This window comes from Pan troglodytes, chromosome 4, assembly GCF_028858775.2.
Source record: "Pan troglodytes isolate AG18354 chromosome 4, NHGRI_mPanTro3-v2.0_pri, whole genome shotgun sequence".
Lineage (NCBI taxonomy): Eukaryota > Metazoa > Chordata > Mammalia > Primates > Hominidae > Pan > Pan troglodytes.
Window position 1 is genome coordinate 117,748,730 of NC_072402.2, and position 20,666 is coordinate 117,769,395.

The window sequence follows — 20,666 nt, forward strand, 5'->3', positions numbered from 1 at the left end:
TTTGTGTGGTTGTGTTATCAATTTGATAACATATTAGATTCATTTGTATGTGTTTATATTTAATTTTATAGTGTTTTTTATTCTCTTAATTATTCTGGTTATGTAAAATATTGACATGACCCCAAACTCAAAATGTTAAAAATGGGAATATCTCACACATCTCCTTATTCCCTCCAATCTGTTCCCACCCATCTTTAGGCCACTGCTCGATGTCACATTATCCCTGACTACTCCTAAGGGGAAGAGCAACCGTATTGCCTTGTTTCTCTTTGTCATACTCAAATAACTTGCTTTATTTTCCTTAATACTACCTCTCACTCCATGATGTAATTATGTATATTTTATTATCTGTCTTCTTCGCCTAGAATAGGAATTCCATGACAGTACTTTGTTTCATTCACGGCTCTATCCCAAGCACTTAGAATAGTTCCTTGCCTACTAGGCACTCAAAACTTGTTTGTTGTGTGAATTGCATGGATAACATTTTTATTTATACAGATAGGAACCACCCTATACAGACTGTTGCAAAGCTTACCTTTTTTACACAATACCTCCTGGTGATCATTCCATGCATGTTGCTCCTTAATTTTTAAATGGCTGTACAATATTCCATGGTAGGGCCATACATTATTTAACCTGTCCTCTATTGAATGGTATCTAGGTTATTTTCAGTCTTTTGCTACTACAGACGCTGCTATAATGAATGTCCTTTTACATATAGTTATGTTAATTTTTACATTTAATATATTTCAAATATTAATATTCAACAAAAATTGGTGTTTAATGAAGAAGAAAAAATTAGATCTATCTTAAAGAATAAACATGATTTCAAAGGCATTTCCTATGTATGACAACTTTTTTTAGATTAAGCCATTTAGTTATAAAAGTACATATGGGTTTCATGCATTTTAAATCATAGTGCATATGGGTGCAAATGCTTGTGAAGAATAGAATTAAATGATTTCTATGGTCCTATATTAGTCAAATAATTTTATAGTACTCTATGTTCTTTTGGCTGTTAGAGAATACTCTCGGCTTGTTTCAATATTCTTTTCACTTGTCTTTTAAACTATTAATGTAGAAAATGATAGAAGTTGTTTGAAATGGAGTATTTATATCTACATTTAGTATTATGTATTTTTAATTTACCCAGATGTGTATGGCAACATTAAAATATTATTATAAATTTTAGTTTTGGAAACAGTGGAATAGATAATATTCAATTGTCAATTCTCTATTGAAGGCAACATTCTTCACTCAATTAATTTAATTTAGATATGAAAATACCTTTCTGTGAATAATTAAAAAGGACTAAATTATGGTATTAATGGAGTTAAAAGTTTTTGGATTCTGAATATTTTGAAAGACATCTGTGGAAACTTTTGCTCCTGGAATATTTGTATAGTATTGTTGGAAATTTTGTTAAATGATTCCTAAGATTTCACCAAGTCCTATACATTTAGGATTGTCATTTTAGATTTATTTTACAGGTTACCATAATTTGGAGGCTATATTGTTTTTTAAAAATGGCCTTTTTGAGGTATAATTTATGTCATAAAAGCCATCAATTTAAATATACTTTGGAGGTTATGTAGTTTTAAAACCTTGTCTTACAGTTTTCAGGTAAAAAAGTATTTGATTACACTATTATACTAATTTCTGGTTTCATTATTACATACTTGTAAAATATTGTATCAATATATAACTATAGCCAATATGTATTTTCATAAACTACTAATGGACATAATTTTGTCAAGAAAAAGAATGCCTATTTTGTAATGCATCTATTTCGTCTTGTGAAATATGAATTCTAGTCAGCAATATGGCAATGTCTCCAGAATTAATGTTTTCAGCAGTTTTCCCTCCCTCCCCCTAGAATTTGAGATGATGTTTACTTTTAACACTTATTTTTTCTTGTTTAGTTTAATGAAATTTCCTTTGTTTTTAATATTATTCTACCTCAAACAATTTATAATTGCATATTCCTTTTCTCTTTAATTCATAACGGTTAACACTTCATGTTTGCAATACAAAAAGATTGAATAAATAAATACATTTTTAACGTTTGTTACTATGGAATTTTGTAAATGTACCTATACATGTTGTATTGCTTTAAAACATATTCTCTTTCTGTTGTAAAGTTTAGACTGCTTTCTTACATGCTAACTGGAATTTAACCAAATCTACAGCTGCTATGTTTGTTTCAGAAAACACTTTATATATTGGGAAAGAAACTCTATTCTGTGAGTTTCAATTGACTGTAAATTTTGTCTTTAAGCTTTTTTAAAAACACCGTTTTTAAGTATTTGAATACTCAGGATGATTCATGTCTCCTTTGTATATATTGACTACTCAGAAATTATTTTTTTGTTTCATCTCCAAAGAAGAATTAACGAAGTTAATGAGGTGATGAAAGATCACTGTAGACATTAGATATAACACAGACAATGGCATGAAAATTGGTTGCAGTGTTCAGGAAACCACAGCTACTGTATTTGGGGAGGCTCAAGTTCAGGGGTGTGTGTGGTGGGGTGTAAATAGGCAGAAGAAGAGAAATTTTTTGATAATAGATGGGACACTGTTGATAATTTTAATCAGGGAAGACATAATAGTGGGTAAGTGATTTGGAAGAGAATGAGGTCAAAGTAAGGATCTCAACAGAACAACTGTTGGTTTTATTTTAAGTAAATATTAATAAGAAATGAAAGGACTGGCCTAAGATAGTGATCATTGATACGGATTGGTACAAGAAACATTGGTTCAAGGGATAATGGGTATAAGAGATAGCAATGAGAAAGTGACAGATAAATGTCTCTAAACTTCCCCAAAAGCATTTTGAAAAATATAAATAACTTAGGACAACATCCAGCAATATAATAAACTAAGAGATATGCATAGGAAACTTTCCTGCTACAAACACGTGAAAACAGTGGATATAACACAGCAATTGAAAATATGTAACTGAGCTTCAAGAAAAGTAGGAAGACATTAAAAAGACATTATGGGAGACCATTGTTTTAGACTGAGCTCCTGTACTAGGCCCCAACAGACCAGACCTAACCAAAATGAAGTCACTCATGCTAAATATCACATATCAAACTGAAACTTTAAGGAAGCAGATGGATCCCCAAACAGACCAGGTTTCCTGAAAACAGGAGATTGCAGTCTACTTGAATCAGCAAAATAAGTAGGTATATGCTTTAATCGTTACAAAAAAGTAAGCTGAAGTAACTTGAGGTTAACCAAATGGCTTTTTTCCTCTTCTGTTTCCTTGTTCCCACCTTGCAAAACCCACTACTTTGCTATTGCCTAGAAAAAACTTCTCATTCTATTTTATAGAATGGAGGCTTCTCTGATTTCTCAATCACAAATAAAAGCCAGTTAGATCTATAACCAACTTTGTTGTAATTTTGTCTTCTGACACCTGTGAGTGGTTGCTGTGTTACTCAAAGAAATGTGGGCCCTTAAACTTTTTGTTCAACTTCACAATATATATTCATATTCTTTAATGCTAGTATAAAGCCATTGTCCCTAGGCAATATTCAACTTATGTCAAGGGGACATGTGTCAAGGAGAACTGAAGGCCTGATGATCAACGTGGCTTGGTCAAATTGGTGAGAGTTGAAAAATTCTCATGAAAGAAATGCTACAGAGATGGACTAAGACTGAGGTGCATAACAAAGGGTACAGACAGCTGGTTGCCTGTGTTTCACTACAGAACTTACCTTGGTTTTCAGAGAATTCATAAATTGGTGAAATTGTGTGTGTGTGTGTGTGTGTGTGTGTGTGTGTGTATCCTCTTTGGTGCTCTGCAGGCTACTGTTTACCTAAGCAAAAGAAACAAAATTTACTGTTTACAAATCATCTAGTTTGTCTGTTCACAAACTGTCTTTTTCACTTCTCTCCGTTTTTGTCTTTGATGAATGGATTTATTCTATTTAGTGGTTTTACTTCTAAATAGCATGCTAATAATTAATAATAGGTCTTAAAATTATTCTTTGACATTTTCTAAATTTGTTTTAAATTCATGATACTCTATTATGTCTGAAAACCAGTTGTGCTAGGGAAAATAGGCTTGAAAGAAAAACCAAAGATGCTGCAATAACAATAATCACCTTCCTTCCTTTAAGGACCTTTTTTGAGAATTAATGACTAGCTGGGTTAATGACCTTAAAATTTTAGGACCATCAGTTTTCCCATGTATGCATTAATCCTTCCAAAATGCCGAAGACTAAAATAATTAGTATTCAAATAAAAGCAGAAATAGTGGGATCCAATAGGATGTTGGCAAGATGTCAGAGATAGTGTTTGGAGTGAAAATTATGAGAAAATGCTGAATGTATGTGATAAATTGGTTGGCATATAAAAAGAACTGAAAGCAAGTAATTACTGGAGTAAAAAGAGGAGGGGAACAGAAAATAGCAGAGATTATCCAAAGAAATAATGAATGGGTAGTTCAGTGTCATTCAGAGTGGGTAAAAAAATGCTCACTTAAAATAATATTGGGAAATAGCATAAATTTATTCCTGGTGGAAATTTCAGCAAAGTTTCAATACTGCAAAGCTTTTTAACACCATTTGGAATTCAATGCAGGGCTTCGAAATACAATGTTACCCTTGATTAAATGGACCTATAAATTAGAGAACAATAAAGGATAAAATTCTGGAGAATTCTGTAACTGTGAATCTTGACTGCTATTAGAGCCTCATTTTCAATTGCATGATGGTAAATTAACATGAACAGTTTTTGTATGTATGATAGACCCGAAGGAAAGTAGATACATATACTGTTGAAAATTCAGACAATTTAGAGAAAATACAGGATAAACTCTCCTCTCATTCCCTCAAATCCAATCCATTACAACACATCAAACTGAAAGAAACATGCATGCAACTTCTTCTCAGGAAAACATACTGCATAATGTAGAGTAAAACTGCATTAGCCAGGAGTCAACAATTTGTGAAATTTGAAAAAAAGTCTTTAGTTGGTTTACTTATGCTGGACTTGTCATCAGGAATACGAAAATAATCTAGTAATCCGTAGAAATTGTCATATTTTGAAGAAGACTATTGGAAAACTGCCTAGACCTCTATTTGATTTGGTGTATAAGAAAATTGGGCATAGAGTATAAAGGGAGCCTGGAGTGCAATTACGTGTATAGATTGAATATTGTCACAGAATTGTACTGAATCACTCCTTAGCACTCAAGCAAATGATTACCAGCAGACAACGATGCATTTGAAATTCACTCCATGTTATTCTGGAACACAGTTCTGAGGGAGGCCATAAATCTTGTGTGTATATCTAATATAAGCATGGGTCTTTCATTTTTATTTTTTGGCATCACCTTAGTCATTCTTAAGTTACCAAATCATAAAATCAGAGTTGGAAGGACATCTAGGGAAGTCAACTAAATCACTCCTCTGCATCAAGTTACCTACCTTTTGTGTAAACATTTCCAGGAACAAAACATTTTATGACTCCCCTAAGGAGATTGTTAAATCATTCCAATGTTTATAAGCCCTAACAGCCAGGAGTTCTGTTTCCATATAGGCATCGTATTTGCCCTCATTGTTCTCTTCCTTGCTTTCTTCGCTCCCACTCCATCCAGATTCTTATTTTTTGCATCTATATTTCTTTATTCAAGTAAATATGTTTTCTTTCTTTCTCCGCCCCTATTTAATGTTTTTTTCCTAATGTCTCAGTGCTGCATTTGTTTTTCTTGTGTTTCTTCTCAGTGTTCCCAGATCTTTGATATTTTGTCCTGAATCCTCAATAAGTTTATTTTATTTTGGATTGAAAGCAAAGAAACCAAAATGTTATAAATCAAGTGGAGAGAAAAATGAGGTATTGGGAAGTGTGACTATCTAAAGGGCTGTTTTCACCAACTGCAAGATTTTAAGACATTCTAGGAGGCTTAGGAGAACCTCAGTGGGGATGGCTGCCAACGTCTCTTTTAGGTTTACTAACCTAGGCAAAATTGTTGGAGATACTTGCTGGCCAACATCTTATTAGCATATATAAAGCTCTCTGTTGGAATTTTTACAGAATCAATTAGAGTTTAGAATACTTTTTTTAAAACGTGGTTGAGGGATTCGTTTAATGAATTGAATTTTAGGGTGTTTTTGTTCTTGTAGGGATTGCCTGTAAAATAATAGCAGGTGGCATGTTAAGTCCATGGGAGACTTTGCACTTAAAGAGACATTCATTTAGGTAGATGTTTTCTATATAGAAGGTTACCACATCAGTTTGGAGGTTGTAGCACACCTCAAATCCTAATTTTATAAGTTCCATAGAATTTTCTGAAGAATAATCTTTATTCAAAAAATCTAGAATCACTGTTTAAGTCAATTTACAAACAAATCCAGTGATTCTTCTTTTGTGCCCTAAATTCTTGATTTTATTTATGTTGATGATACTTCAGAGTCCTGCTGATATTTCACCATCAAGGCAGTCCCTTGATTTGCTTAGCATAAGTGGATATTTTGGTGCTAAGTGAGGAACACAATTATTCTCAAAGTCTCAGCTCCTGATAGCTATAGGATTATATTCTAAAAAGGGATTATACGTATTCATCAATTTTGTGGATAAAAATAAAAGCAGTATTTTTAATTTAGCACAGTTTTTGTTAATATAACTTACATAGACTATTTGTGCTTATGGAATTATGCATTGCAGGATGCATTCAGGAAAATATCAGTGTCTGTCAGACAAGAATTTTATGATAGAACCACTGCAGAAAGACAGATGACTGTTTTAGATGACCCAAGAGTGAGAGGATTGAAAGTTTGAAATCAGAGTTCAATCACACTGGACAAAGGTTTTAGGAAGTATGCAAATAAATCAAGAGGCTAACTAAAAAATTCTTTATAGCTAAAGAAATAAATGTACTATTTGATTGGAGTGTGATGAGGTTAGCTATGATGGATATCAGAATAAAAGCCACCCCCTTTTTTTCTAAAAGTGTGCAATGGGTGTGTGTATATGTGCATGCTCTATCCTACAAAATGAGGACTTATGATGAATATGAAATAAGATAATGAGTGCTAGAGTTACACATATGCTTAAAAGAACAATCTTTTTTATGCTGTCAACCCGTAAAGTCTAAGTTGAAAATGAAAGCTGTAACCTATTGTTCCCGCCTTGGTCCTTACAAGTCTACCTTCTACATTAGGAGTTGGCATTTTTTTTCTGTAAACATCCAGATAGTAAATATTTTAGGCCTTGTGGGCCATGTGGTCTCCATTGTAACTACTCCTCTGCTGTTACAGTACAAAAACAGCTACAGACAACACAGAAATGACTGCTACAATGTTCCAACAAGATTTTATTTTCAAAAACAAGTGGCAGGTGGGATTTTGCCCAGGGACAGTAGTTTGCTGACCCCTGTCCTAGGTTTTTGATTTCTGTTCTTTAGATAGCTCTGTCTTTTTTACAGACACCTAGATTATTTCAAATTCTGCTTTAAGGATATTTTTAGAGGAAATTTTCAGTCCTTTTCAATGTATGTCCAGCCCAGAAGAGCCTTACTGCAGTAAGTTTTCCTTCAATGCCAGATAGTATCTCACTGGGAGAATGAGGTACTACTTTTTTTCCTTAAGTGCTAGAATTACTCCTAGAGAAGGCCTGCCAAGAGTGGCAGAAAGAGGAGTGGCAAAAGATTCAGGAAACTTGAGAACCACAGGCCTTGGTCTCCTCCATGGTAAAGGAAGATATTGGGACTAGACGTTCTCCAAATTCTCTAACAGCTCTAGGATTTTATAATGTTAAATTAAGATTTGCCGCAAAGCTGATTCTGTACGCAGTCTTGGATCACTGTGTTTCACTTTTGAGCCACTTTCCTCAGACTGAACAAACAGTAGACATTGGTAACTTTTGAAGTGGAACACATTTCTTGTTTCTACCTCAGGAATTGATAAGAATGATCACATTTGTTGGCAGGTTTTAACACAATTTTTGAGTTCATCATATATGTTTTACTTACCTGCATGAGACTGACATCTCCCTTGAGGATACCTGTAGGTGGACTCAGAAGTGTTTTTCTTTTATTTATTTATTTTATTATTATTATTATTATTACTATTATTATTATTATTTTTTGAGACTGCATCTTGCTCTGTCACCTAGGCTGGAGTGCAGTGGCACCATCTCGGCTTACTGCAACCTCTGCCTCCTGGGTTCCAGTGATTCTCCTGCCTCAGCCTCCCAGGTAGCTGGAATTACAGGTGCTGGCCACCATGCCCAGCTAATATTTATATTTTTTAGTAGAGACGGGGATTTGCCATGTTGGTCAGGCTGGTCTTCAATTCCTGACCTCAGGTGATCTGCCCGTCTTGGCCTCCCAAAGTGCTGGGATTACAGGCATGAGCCACCATGCCCAGTCTGCATTTTTCTTTTTAAAATGTGTAGCTATAATGCATATTTTTAAAAAGTTGGCTTACACTTTATAATGCGATATATTTTATCATTTCTAAGGAGCACATTTATTTTTACATTTTAACATGTGAAAAATCAGAGTGTGTCATACAATTGCTGTGATTTAGGTAGATATTGTGACGTAGTTCTTATTGCCTATACATAGACGTAGAAACTGTGTGTGTGTATTTATAAATTTTCTGCAGCTTGTAAGAGAATCCAAGAGACAATAGTGAAGCACAATTCTTACAAATGCCATTTCACTAAGGCTCTTGATAGCTCAGAGAATAATTTTATATAGAGAATTATGGATCTCAGTTACTCCAATTTATCAGTAATTTGGATTCTGAACATGAGAAAATTTTAGAAATACTCAACCAATTTATTTTGTCCTTATTTCTTTTTACATACATGCTTGTGAGTGATGTATGAAAAAATATATGTTTAAATAATTTCAAATGAGCATTTTTAGTAATATAAAGTTAAACTGCAAGTGATACAAAATATTATGACATAACTTAATTGGCATTATTTTGTCAGTCATACATAAAATAATAGTGTGTTTTTATAATTGATGGCATGTTAGATTTATAAACACAATGTTATTGAGTATAGTGGGAAATGTTTGACAAGAATTAGCAAAAGAAATATAAATTAAAAAAAGAAATAAGTAAATTACACCAGAAAACATATTTTATTTTTTACTTCAGCACTGATAGAGGTAAAAGATGATAAAAATAAATTGAAATCTTTATGTATGTCTGAGTTGTAAAAAATTATAACAACTCTGGAAAAATGAATTTTCCTCTGCTCTCACACCATAGCAATCAACAGAGAAAACTTCTGTGACCACATATATGAAGCTTTTTCTGACCAACAAGAAAGAAATCAATTCTGTAGCAGATACTAGGTGGGTATTCTCTAATTCAATTCAATTCTGAAACTTCTACCTGAAGATAGTGTGTGATCCCCAAAGTTAAGTGTTCATCCCCAAGACTGCCCCCTCAGTTCAGATGCCAATCAGAAGGTCCAGGTTGTTTTGCCTGTGCTTCTAACCAGCTGGCTATAAACTGAATTTTCAATGACCCCTTTCCTTGGGTGTGACTAATTTGTTAGAGCAGCTCCCAGAACTCAGGGAAATGCTTTTGTTTACTGGTTTACTATAAAGGATATTACTAAAGATACAAATGAAGAGATGTGTAAAAGTAAGTAAATCAACATTAAAGCTGTTGGAACTTTAAATTATTTTGAGTCTTAAAAGAATGTGATCAGGGGACCTGAGTCACATGACAGGCAGCTATGACCTACACAGCTGTATCTTTTTTTTTTGAGATGGAGTCTTGCTCTGTTGCCCAGGCTGGTGTGCAGAGGTATGATCTCTGCTTACTGCAACCTCTGCCTCCCAGGTTCAAGCAATTCTCCCTACCTGAGCCTCCTGAGTAGCTGGGATTACAGGCACCCGACACCATGCCTGGTGGCTAATTTTTGTATTTTTTTAGAAGAGATGGGGTTTTGCCATGTTGGCCAGGTTGGTCTTGAACTCCTGACCTCAGGTGATCCACCTGTCTCGGCCTCCCAAAGTGCTGGGATTACAGATGTGAGCCACTGCGGCCAGCAGCAGCTGTAACTTTTGTTCCCCTGAGTATAGATTAGCCTTTTCTTTATCTACATTGTTTTGTAAAATGTGGTAAAAGACTAAAAAACCCCAGACAAGATCCTTTTTCTCTTCAGTGTTGATCCTCATTATAGATTAACTTCCCTCTTCCCTTACACAAAGACCTTATGACTTTCACATTGTTTAAGATGGAATGTTAAATATACTCTTTTAAATTGGAAAAGGAAAACAGCTGTAACTAATCAAATTGCTGTAACTATAAATCAGGCTTGTATGAAAAATGTAGTATAGTAATCTGGATAAATTTCTTTGTTTTCTGCCTATATAAGCAAGATCTTAACTTTGCAACTTTGGAGCACTGACCCCATTCCTTTGGAGTATTTGCTACCTGAATGGCTATTCTCAGATTTGCACTTCAATAAATTCTTCTAAGCTGGATTCTGATCCTTTTGATTATTTCAGGTTGACAGAGGCATAGGGTGAGGGACAGGAAGTGGCACAGAGCTTCCATACTCTTCCCAGGGGTGCTACTCTTCAGGAAACTTCATGTGTTTGGCTATCCAGAAGCTCTCCCAACCCTGTCTTCTTTGGGTTTTTATGAAGGATTTATTACAAAGGCGTGACTGATCAAACCACTGACCATTGGTGATCAATTTAACCCTCAGTCTCTCGCTTCAACCTAGATTTTGTGGGGTGGGGCTAGAAGTTCCAACCCACTAATTATACCTTGGATTTTTTCAGGGACAAGCCTCTATCCTGAAGCTACCTAGAGGCTGCTGGCCACCATTTACACACATTAACATACATAAAAATATCACTGGAGATTCTAAGAATTTTAGGAATTGTATGTCAGAAAAATGGGGTCAAAGACCAAATATGTATTCTACAATATCACAGAATGCCTCTATCAATGAGAGACAAATAAACTAAGATTGCCAGAATTATGCAATGAAGCCTCCTGAAGAACATGCACCTTGCCTGTGTTTGCATCAATGTCCTGAGTGTACAGAACAATGTCTGGCACGGAGCTGGCTGCCCATTATTTTTTGTTGAATGTGAATGAGGATAAGAGGACCTCTTGAGCAAAATTGGTACACAGGAGATGATAAATCTATGCAGCCCTTCATGATGATATGAAGAGTTGGGGAAAGAGCCCTGGTCACAAATGTAAGTCTTCTTTTGGCTCTGAAGGATTAAGAAGGTTTATAAAAAAGTTACTCTTACCCTTGAGCTCTGAATTCACATTTGACAAAGAAACATGAGTCAACAGCACCGATATTCAGAATTGTATGCATTGGTACTGAAACTGTGGCCTTGATAAAAGAAGTTATCTAACTTGAATGAGAACCAAATATGAGTTAGCATTGAACTTTTAAAAATAATTCATCAATTCAAATCTGAGCAAAACACTTTCTAATGGTATTCTATGATTAAGCAATTCTTTACACAGTAACCTTAGAGAAGAATTAAAAAGCTTCAGGATATCAGTTTCGATATCAATTTTGATAGAAGCAGATGCTAACTGACAGCATTCTTGTAGAACTTTTTCCATATGGTCTCCAGTATGTTTTGTTCCTGCAATTTTTAGAGTCTGGAATACTTTGGGAAGCTTAGGTGTCATCACCACCCAAGCAAAACGAAATTCTTACAAAATTCACAAAAGAATATATATATATATATATATATAATATATAATATAAAGAATATATATAATATAAAGAATATGTATAATATAAAGAATATATATAATATAAAGAAAATATATATATTTTTCTAGAGCAATAAATTTACTTTAAAAAAGATGTTAAGGTGTTGAGATAAAAGTCTTGCTGGGGTATTCAGAAGTTTAGTATATACATATAGGTCTTAGCTTCCTCCAATATAAAATTATCTAATTCTAAATTTTTATTGAGCTTCTGTTTTGACATTGTACACTCTAGGAATAAATACATAAAAACACAAAAATATGTACTTAGGGTTTAGTTGAGAAGATGATGGTAATATGCATTAAGAAATTAGAATATTGTTCTATATATAAGGATTAACAGTTTGTGGGAGAAATTTTAAGTGAGATAGAAATGCTAAGGCATGAAAGATTAGTGAGGGCAAGCGTTTTCCCTGAAGTCTTGGAGGAGGTGAATCTTCATCATAATTTTGGTAGACCAAGATAGAAGGGTTGACTATTTTATCAAGGGGGCTGAGTGAAATATTACAGATGGAGATAGTTTACATTGATGTAAATGGCCTGAACGCAGTGGAGGAGAAGAATCTGGGAGTAGGAACAAATATTTAGGTGAGTAAAATAAAACCGTTGATAGAATAACATTCCACAAATAGCAATGACATGCATACCAGCCTCCCCAGTGCTGGTGAGTCAATGGTGGACAAGATAGATGTGATCCCTTTCCTCATGCAGCTTATATTCTAGTTGGGTTCAGCAAACAAAACAAAACAAAAACCCAGTAAGCAAAGAACCAACGGAAGCAAGTTTGTGGTAAGTCATTGTAACAATATCAACAACAACTAGATGCTGCAGCAGTCAGCATTGGAGGTGAAGGACATTTTAGGTAGGGTGGGGAAAGCACCTCCAAGGAGTTGACTTTGAACCAAGACCTAAAGAAAGAAAAAGAGCCAGATAAGGAAAGCAGTGGGTAGGGACGAGGTATCAAAGAATTTGATGGGTTCTACAAACTAACAGAAGTTGAGAGCCTGGAGTAAAGTAAGAAGGGGACACACGGTTCAAGGTGAACTAAAAAGGCATTCAGGAACTAGATCATGCAGGATATTGAGAAGCAGAGGAGAGAATTTAAAATCTGTTTGAAGTGAAATGAATGGGAATTTTTTGGAGACCAAATATGACCACACATAATTTATGTTTTTAAAAGGTTCCTTTGTTTTTATGTGTAGGAAATTAGGAGATAATGTTTTTCATAACCACCACCCCCACCATCATCATCATCAAGCTACCTACCATACCATACATGACAGCACTTACCATGTATCACATAATATTCTATGTACTCAGAAAGTGCTGACCCATTAATCCTTATAACAGTCCCATGAAGTAGGTACCATTATTGTCCTCTCAATTTAGAGAGAAAAATAGAAGGGCACTAGGAGGTTAATTATTTTGTCCAGATTTACACAATTAATAAATGAAAAGTCTAAGCTTTGAACTGAGGCAGTTTGTGCTCCTAATCACTGTGGTGTTCTATAAGCAAAAACCAGGAAATAATATAGGCTTGCTGTAGTCTATGAGAAATACATTAGTTTCTTGAACTTGGCAGTTGAACGGACAGGACTTGGTGATAGATTAGACGTTAAATTTCTAGGCAGGGGTGGCAATAATAAGACAGAAGTCCAGAATGATGCCTAAATTTCTCAAGCTGGGTTACAGGAAACCCTAAAAGTGAGACAGAGAAGGTTTGTGTTGATGAATAGGAATATGGTGAAACATAATAATTTTGAGAAGTGTAGTGACAGAATACGCTTGTTTAAGAAGGATGCATTTGACATGGGGTATAATGAATCAGAATCTTAAAGGAGTGAAGGATATGCCATCTCAATGCATGATAATTGGTAAATTGATTATTTTGAGTTGAAAACCTTAGAAAAATTGTAGTTACAGAAACAAGTAGATGACCTATCTTTTCTTCCACACAGCAAGCCATAAAGATTCCTCTGGGAGGTGTACCCTCACAGAACCAGGTCAAGAAAATAGCCCTTATCATAAGACACTGGGAACTGGGGGGCTACGATGGACCTGGATAAATATACTTTCCAAAGTACCCCTTATCTTCCAGGAGTTTTATACCCTTCTGTGTATCTCCTTATGACTACCCTAGAAATTTACCGCTTCTAGTTAGATACCATTTATCCTGTCATTTCTTCTCAGATTTATCATTCTTTGTCTAAGAAGTATACAAGCATCTTGCTTTGGCTACTCCAGACTTCACTCTCTTGTGAAGATGCCCATGTACATGTAAAACTAATAAACTTTGTATGTTTTTCTCTTATTAATCTGCCTGGTGTTAATTTGGTTTCTAGATTCAGACAAAGAGCCTAGATAAGAGCTAAAGGAGAGATTGGAGGTGAAAGGAGAGATTGGAGGTGATCTCTCTCTCACTCCCCTACCATTACAAAATCTGAGAGTCAAGACGTTTTGGAAGGAGACTGCTGCAAATAACTCTTCTGTTAGAAGTTGGGGGGCTTGCATCACGTAATTTATATTACATATACAATTTCCGCAAATATCCCTTAAACATCAAGCCAACAAAGTAAAATATCCAGGGCCTCCATCTTAAGAGGGGGCCAGGTTTAGGATAATTTTTCTAACAGTCTCTTGAGATTTATTCCTGTTTGCATTTTGAGCAAAATGATTTCAAAACATGACGTTAAAAAGCACCAAATAGCAACAAAAATTAAAATGTTTGCTTTCCTTTATTTAACACATATTGAGTGTTAATTTTCTGTGTTCTACAAAGTACAGATAATTATGCTTTGTCACTGCCCTGCAGGAGTTTACTCTCTGCAGCAGATAACATTAACATGCCATTTCAATTTCACACAGGACTAGGTCACATAAAGTCAGAAGCTGAGAAAAGGTGCTTTTTTGAGGGGGACTTTAAATGTTTAAATAAAGCAGAAGCAGAAGAAGCTGGAGGCAGCTTGAGGGGGGTGTGCGTGAAATGAAATGCATATGTTTCCATATCAGATAGCTCATGAAACCTCAAGGTGGGGGCTGGGTAGGACCAGAAAAGGGGAAGACTGTAAATGAGCCAATAATAAACTAAGTAGGAGTGGTCAGACCTGAGTGGGGTGGCACAAGACACATACAATTCAGAATCTTTTTAATGGGACTCTTGGGAAAAAGAGGCTGAACATTTTGGCTATGATCCTAAGAGCTGGGAGCTCTCAGAGAAGAGTGTGACATGGTGAGAGTGCTAAATGGAGAAGAAAGCTATGCTCCCTGAGACTATTGCTGTCAGGTAAAGAGAAATTGTACCTGCCTAGGTGAGAAGTGGTCAAGTTTTAGGCGAAGACAGTGGCAGACAAAGGAAAGGAAAGCAGGGTATGCAGTTATCCAACTACAGCATTTTAGAGCTGGATGATGCCTTAATCATAATCTTCTGGATGAGAAATTGTGATTATATCATTTACTATTTGAGTGACATTGAGCCAGTTTCCTAATATCACTGACAGCCAGTTTTACTAATTTGTAAAATAGTGTCCTGGGAATGTTGTGAGGCTCCACTGAGATGATGTATGTGTGTTGTAAACCACAATAGATAGTAGATAGGAAAGATATAATTATAGGAGTCATTTTGAAAAAAAAGAAGTGATAGATTTTGGCAATAGATTCCATGTGTGGAGTGAAAGAGATGAGTCACAATTTAGTCATTAACACATTCTGTTCTATTTTGGCCATATGTATTTATGAGACTATAAATGAAGATTAGCATTCACTAAGAGGCTTATTGGTAAAACAGTTTTCTATGTTGGCCTTTTGTACTATAACTCTCAAACATTTCATAGCTGGAAAATCAGTCATTTTAATTGTGTTTGATTACTGGGTTCTATCAGTTTATCACAAACTGATATACATAGGGTTTGAATAAGGTATTTGATTTTGTATGAAGACCTTGGCCTTGCTCTTCAGTGTCATCCTTGGATACTCTTGTCACCTTCAGCAGCTATGGTTTACTAGTGATTGCCTTGCATAAGGAGTTTATTTATTTATTTAATTTATTTTTGAGACAAAGTCTTCCTCTGTTGCCCAGGCTGGAGTGCAGTGGCTTGATCTTGGCTCATTGCAACCTCCGCCTCCTGGGTTCAAGCAACTCTCCTGCCTCAGCCTTCTGAGTAGCTGGGACTACAGGCGTGTGCCACCATGCCTGGCTAATTTTTGTGTTTTTGGTAGAGACGGGGTTTCACCATGCTGGCCAGGCTGGTCTCAAACTCCTGACATCAGGTGATCCTCCCGCTTTGGCCTCCCAAAGTGCTTGGATTACAGTTGTGAGCCACCATGCCTGGCCAGGAATTAATTTATTTTAGCAGAGTATTTTATAGAATCATTATGCAGCTCTTGTTTCAGATCCACCATTACAAAAAGAGTCCAAATACTGCATTACAGTTTGCTCAAAGAAACTGTGAAACCGAATCTCTCCCACAGATAGGAACCAGAAGACAAAGTTACCTATTTAGGTACACGCACTGGTGCCAATGTAGCAAAAGGATGTTTTATTTCCAAAAGAATACAAAAAGAAATTCCAGTTCATTGGCTGATAAGCCTGTTCACAGTTTACTTTCACTTTTGCTAAATTTATATTTAAGTTTCATCAATTCTGAAATCTTCTGTATTCATCCTCACAAACCCCTACTACCTACGTATCATACTCTTACAATCTTATGGCATCATTCCTCTTGAATAGGCAAAAGAGAAATAGAAGAGTCTTGTGACAACTATTGGTACCCAGGTGAATATCCTTTTAAGGCCTAACTGGAAAGGACAGATTGTAAGAGGCAGATATACTCAAACAAAGCTGTATGTGCCCACTTCTTAGATTTAGAAGCAAGGTTAACAGGTTCACATGCACCACCCTGCAAATCTCACACAGCATCCTGCCTCTGTGGCATTTTAATGAACCTGAGTATTTGACTCTCCCAGTTGGATATATGTATTTTTTTCTGACTTATTGTAAATTTATGGAGGCATAAGTATTATTAGGAAAAATAATTTTGTTAAGTAACAGTAGCAGTGGAGCTCCCTGGTGCTCTCTCCAAATCTACAAAGGAAGAGCGCACTTAGTTTGGGGACTATTTAACAACACCTCTTAAATATTAAATAAAAGAGCAAATCATTCTGGCTCCTATAGAAACCTCAGATTGATGGAAGACCTTAAAGTTGAGCTCAAAAAAGGGCAAACTTCTTTCTCTTAGCTACATCTAAGAAACTGATTTGCCTGCCTGACACAGTACTGTCTATCAGGATCCTGTCACTTAACAAAATTATTTTTCCTGACAACACTTCTGCCTCCATAAATTTAATACATTCATAAAACACTTCTTATACCCTCCCTGCCTGTGATTATTCTACTTAATTTCATCATACAGGTATGCTCGTTTGTTCTGTCAGCAATCTCTCTATCATCTAAGAGATTTTTTTTAGTTATTCATTCAACAAACATATGCGTGTTCCCTCTGTGAGATTCTCTGTTAGACTCCGTGTTTAAATTATAATTGGCTCATGATGCTAGATAGTAAAATAGGAACCATCTGCCATAGAAGCAGAGAAAAAAATCGAACTGTACAGTTGTGAATTTGTAATTTGGAAAAGATGGGATCCATTCATGAAATGGAAAGGGGTCCAATACAAGTACATTGTAGTTATCAAGTGACCAGGGATGAGTTTTCTGATTTCCGTGCCAGACCATGTGGGTCTTCTGTGCCATGTAAAGCAAACTCTCATCTTCCATCGGCCTTTCTGAGTTCGCCTGCAGGTGCAGAATGAGACAGTTTCTGTAACATTGACATCTTTCCACCTTAGAAATATCTGCTTCTCTCTTCTCTGCCTGAGCTCTTTCTCTAGTACCTTGGGAAATGATTATGTTTCAAGTAACACAAATTGGAAGTGGTGTTAATATGACTAAGAGCACTCTCAACAAATGGAGTTGGGAGTCAATGCTCCAGCCACAATGCAATTGTAAGGTGTGTTTCAGACACAAGGGCCTGTAGTGTATTTAGCTGCAGTTGCCTGTCGTATTAAGCTACTTACTAAGGCAGGATTTATAGACTTTTCTCCCTTCCCTGTCAAACCTTTTTCATGCCATCATTTGTACTTCCGGGATCACCCTCAAAGAACCAACCTGCACCCAGATCATTGTTTCAAACTATGACATTACGATAGAGTATGGGCCTAATCCTTAGGCTATTAGGAGGCAGTTATGAATTTTAAAGCAGGGAAAGATATGAACTGATTTCCATTTAGAAACAGAAAGTTCACGGTCTGAAGTGTGGAGAATCTATTGCAGCTAGACAGGACTGGAGGCAAGAACAGTAAAAAGTTGAGTAAATCTGGGCAAGAAATGAATAACTGGGAGAAGAAGACAAAGAAAATAATTCTTTTTTTCTCCCAGCTTCATTAAGGTATACTTGCCAAATAAAAATTGTATATATTTAAGGTATACTATGTCATATTTTGATATCCTTACACATTGTGAAATGATTACCACAATCAAGCCAAAGGACATATCTGTTACCTCAAATAGTTTTTTTTTTTTTTGTGGTAAGAAGACTGAAGATCTACTCTTAGCAAATTTCAAATATAGGATTCAGTATTATTAACTGTAGTCATGCTATACATTAGATCTCTAGAACATATTGATCCTGCATAACTGACACTTTGTATCCTTTCACCAACATCTTCACATTTCCCCCACCTGGCAGCTTCGGCCAACTAACATTTTCCTCTTTGCTTTTATGAGTTCAAGTTTTTTAGATTCTACATATAAGTGAGGTCATGCAGTATTTGTCTTTCTGTGTCTGGCTTATTTCAATTACCATAATGTCCTTCAGGTTCATCCATATTGCCAAAAATGGCAGGCTTTTATTATTTTTTGAGGCTGAATAATATTCCATTTCTTTGTGAATGTGTATACATCACATTTTCTTTATCCATTCATCCATTGACACATTGTTTCCATATCTTGGCTATTGTGAATAATGCTGCAATGAACATGGGAATGCAGATATCTCTTTGACATATGGATTTCATTTCCATTGGATATATACCCACAACAGGGATTGCAGGATCATACAGTAGTTCTGTTTTTGTTTTTTTGAAGAATCTCCATACCATGTGCAATAATGGCTGTACCAATTTACATTCTCACCATCAGTGTGCAAGTGTTCTCTTTTCTCCACATTCTCACCAACACGTGTTACTCTTGTCTTTTTGATAATAGCCATCCTAATAGGTGCAAAATGATATCTCATTGTGATTTTCATTTGCATATCCCTGATGACTAGTGATGTTCAACATCTTTTTATATACCTGTTGGCCATTTTTGTTTCTTCTTTGGAAAAATGTCTCTTCAGGTCCTTTGCCTATTTTTAATTTGGGCTATATTTAAATTGGGTTAAATTTGCTATTGAGTTGCTTGAGTTCCTTATATATTTTGGATATTAACACCTTATTAGATATATGTTTTGCAAATATTTCCTCCCATTCTATAGGCTGTCTTTTTAACTGGATTGTTTCCTTTGAGATGTAGAAGTTTTTAATGTAATACAATCTCTTCTTTTGACACCTGTGCTTCTGATGTCATATCAAAAAACTAGTTGCTCATACCAATGACAGGAAGGTTTACCCTATTTTTTCTTACAAAAGTTTTATGATTTCAGGTCTTATATTTAAGCATTTAATCAATTTTGAGTTTAATTTTGTATATGATGTGAGATAAGGGTCCAATTTTATTCTTCTGCATGTGAATATCCAGTTTTCCCATTAACACTTCAATATGGTTTGTGTCTCCACCAAAAGCTTATCTTAAATTGTAGCTTCCAAAAACCCCATATGTCATGGGAGGGATCTTGTGGGAGGTAATTGAATTATGGGGGCAGGTTTTTCTCATGCTGTTCTCATGATAGTGAATAAGTCTCATGAGATCTGGTGGTTTTATAAAGGGCAGTTCCCCTGCACATGCTCTCTTGATTGCCGCCATGTAAGATATGCCTTTACTCCTCCTTCACCTTCCACCATGATTGTGAGGCCTCCCCAGCCATGTGGAACTGTGAGTCCATGAAACCTCTTTCCTTTATAAATTACTCAGTTTTGTGTATGTCCTTATAGCAACATGAGAATGGATTAATATAGTAAATTGGTTTCAGTAGAGTAGGGTGCTGCTGTGAAGATACCTGAAAATGTGGAGATGACTTTGGAACTGGGTAACAGGGAGAGGTTGGAACAGTTTGGAGGGCTCAGAAGAAGATAGGAAAATGTGGGAAAGTTTGGAACTTCCTAGAGACTTGGAGAGCTCAGAAGACAGAAAGGTGTGGGAAAGTTTGGAACTTAGAGACTTAGAGACTTGTTGAATGGCTTGAATGAACTTGGAGACTCAGAGACTTGTTGAATAGCTTTGACCAAAATGCTGATAGGGATATAACAATAAAGTCCAGGCTGAGGTGGTCTCAGATGGAGATGAGGAACTTGTTGGGAACTGGAGTAAAGGTCACTCTTGCTATGCAAAAAGACTGGTGGCATTTTGCCCCTGCCCTAGAGATCTATAAAACTTTGAACTTGAGAGAGATAATTTAGGGTACCTGGTAGAAGAAATTTCTAAGCAGAAAGTGTTCAAGAGGAAGCAGAGCATAAAAGTTTGAAAACTTTGCAGCCTGACAATGCAGTAGAAAAGAAAAGAAAAGAAAAAAAACAATTTTCAGGGGTGAAATTTAAGCCAGCGTTAGAAATTTGCATAAGTAATGAGCAGCCAAATGCTAATCACCCCAACAATGAGGAAACTGTTTCCAGGGCATGTCAGAGACCTTTGTGGCAGCCCCTCCCATCACAGGCCCACAGGCCCAGGAAGGAAAATTGGCTTCCTGGGCTGGGTCCAGGGCACATCGGCTGTGTGCAGTC

The 20,666-nt window shown here is 35.8% G+C and overlaps 1 long non-coding RNA gene across 3 annotated transcripts in view; it reads left to right on the plus strand.

Moving 5' to 3' along the window:
- The window catches only part of LOC107974828 (uncharacterized), a 182,032-nt gene extending 171,564 nt beyond the window's left edge, over positions 1–10,468 (plus strand). For all 3 annotated transcript variants that reach the window (XR_010156990.1, XR_001717870.3, XR_001717872.3), the window contains 2 exons: positions 9,240–9,325; positions 10,360–10,468. This is a non-coding gene — a long non-coding RNA (uncharacterized LOC107974828). The remainder of the gene's footprint in view (positions 1–9,239; positions 9,326–10,359) is intronic.
- The last annotated feature ends 10,198 nt before the right edge of the window (positions 10,469–20,666 follow it).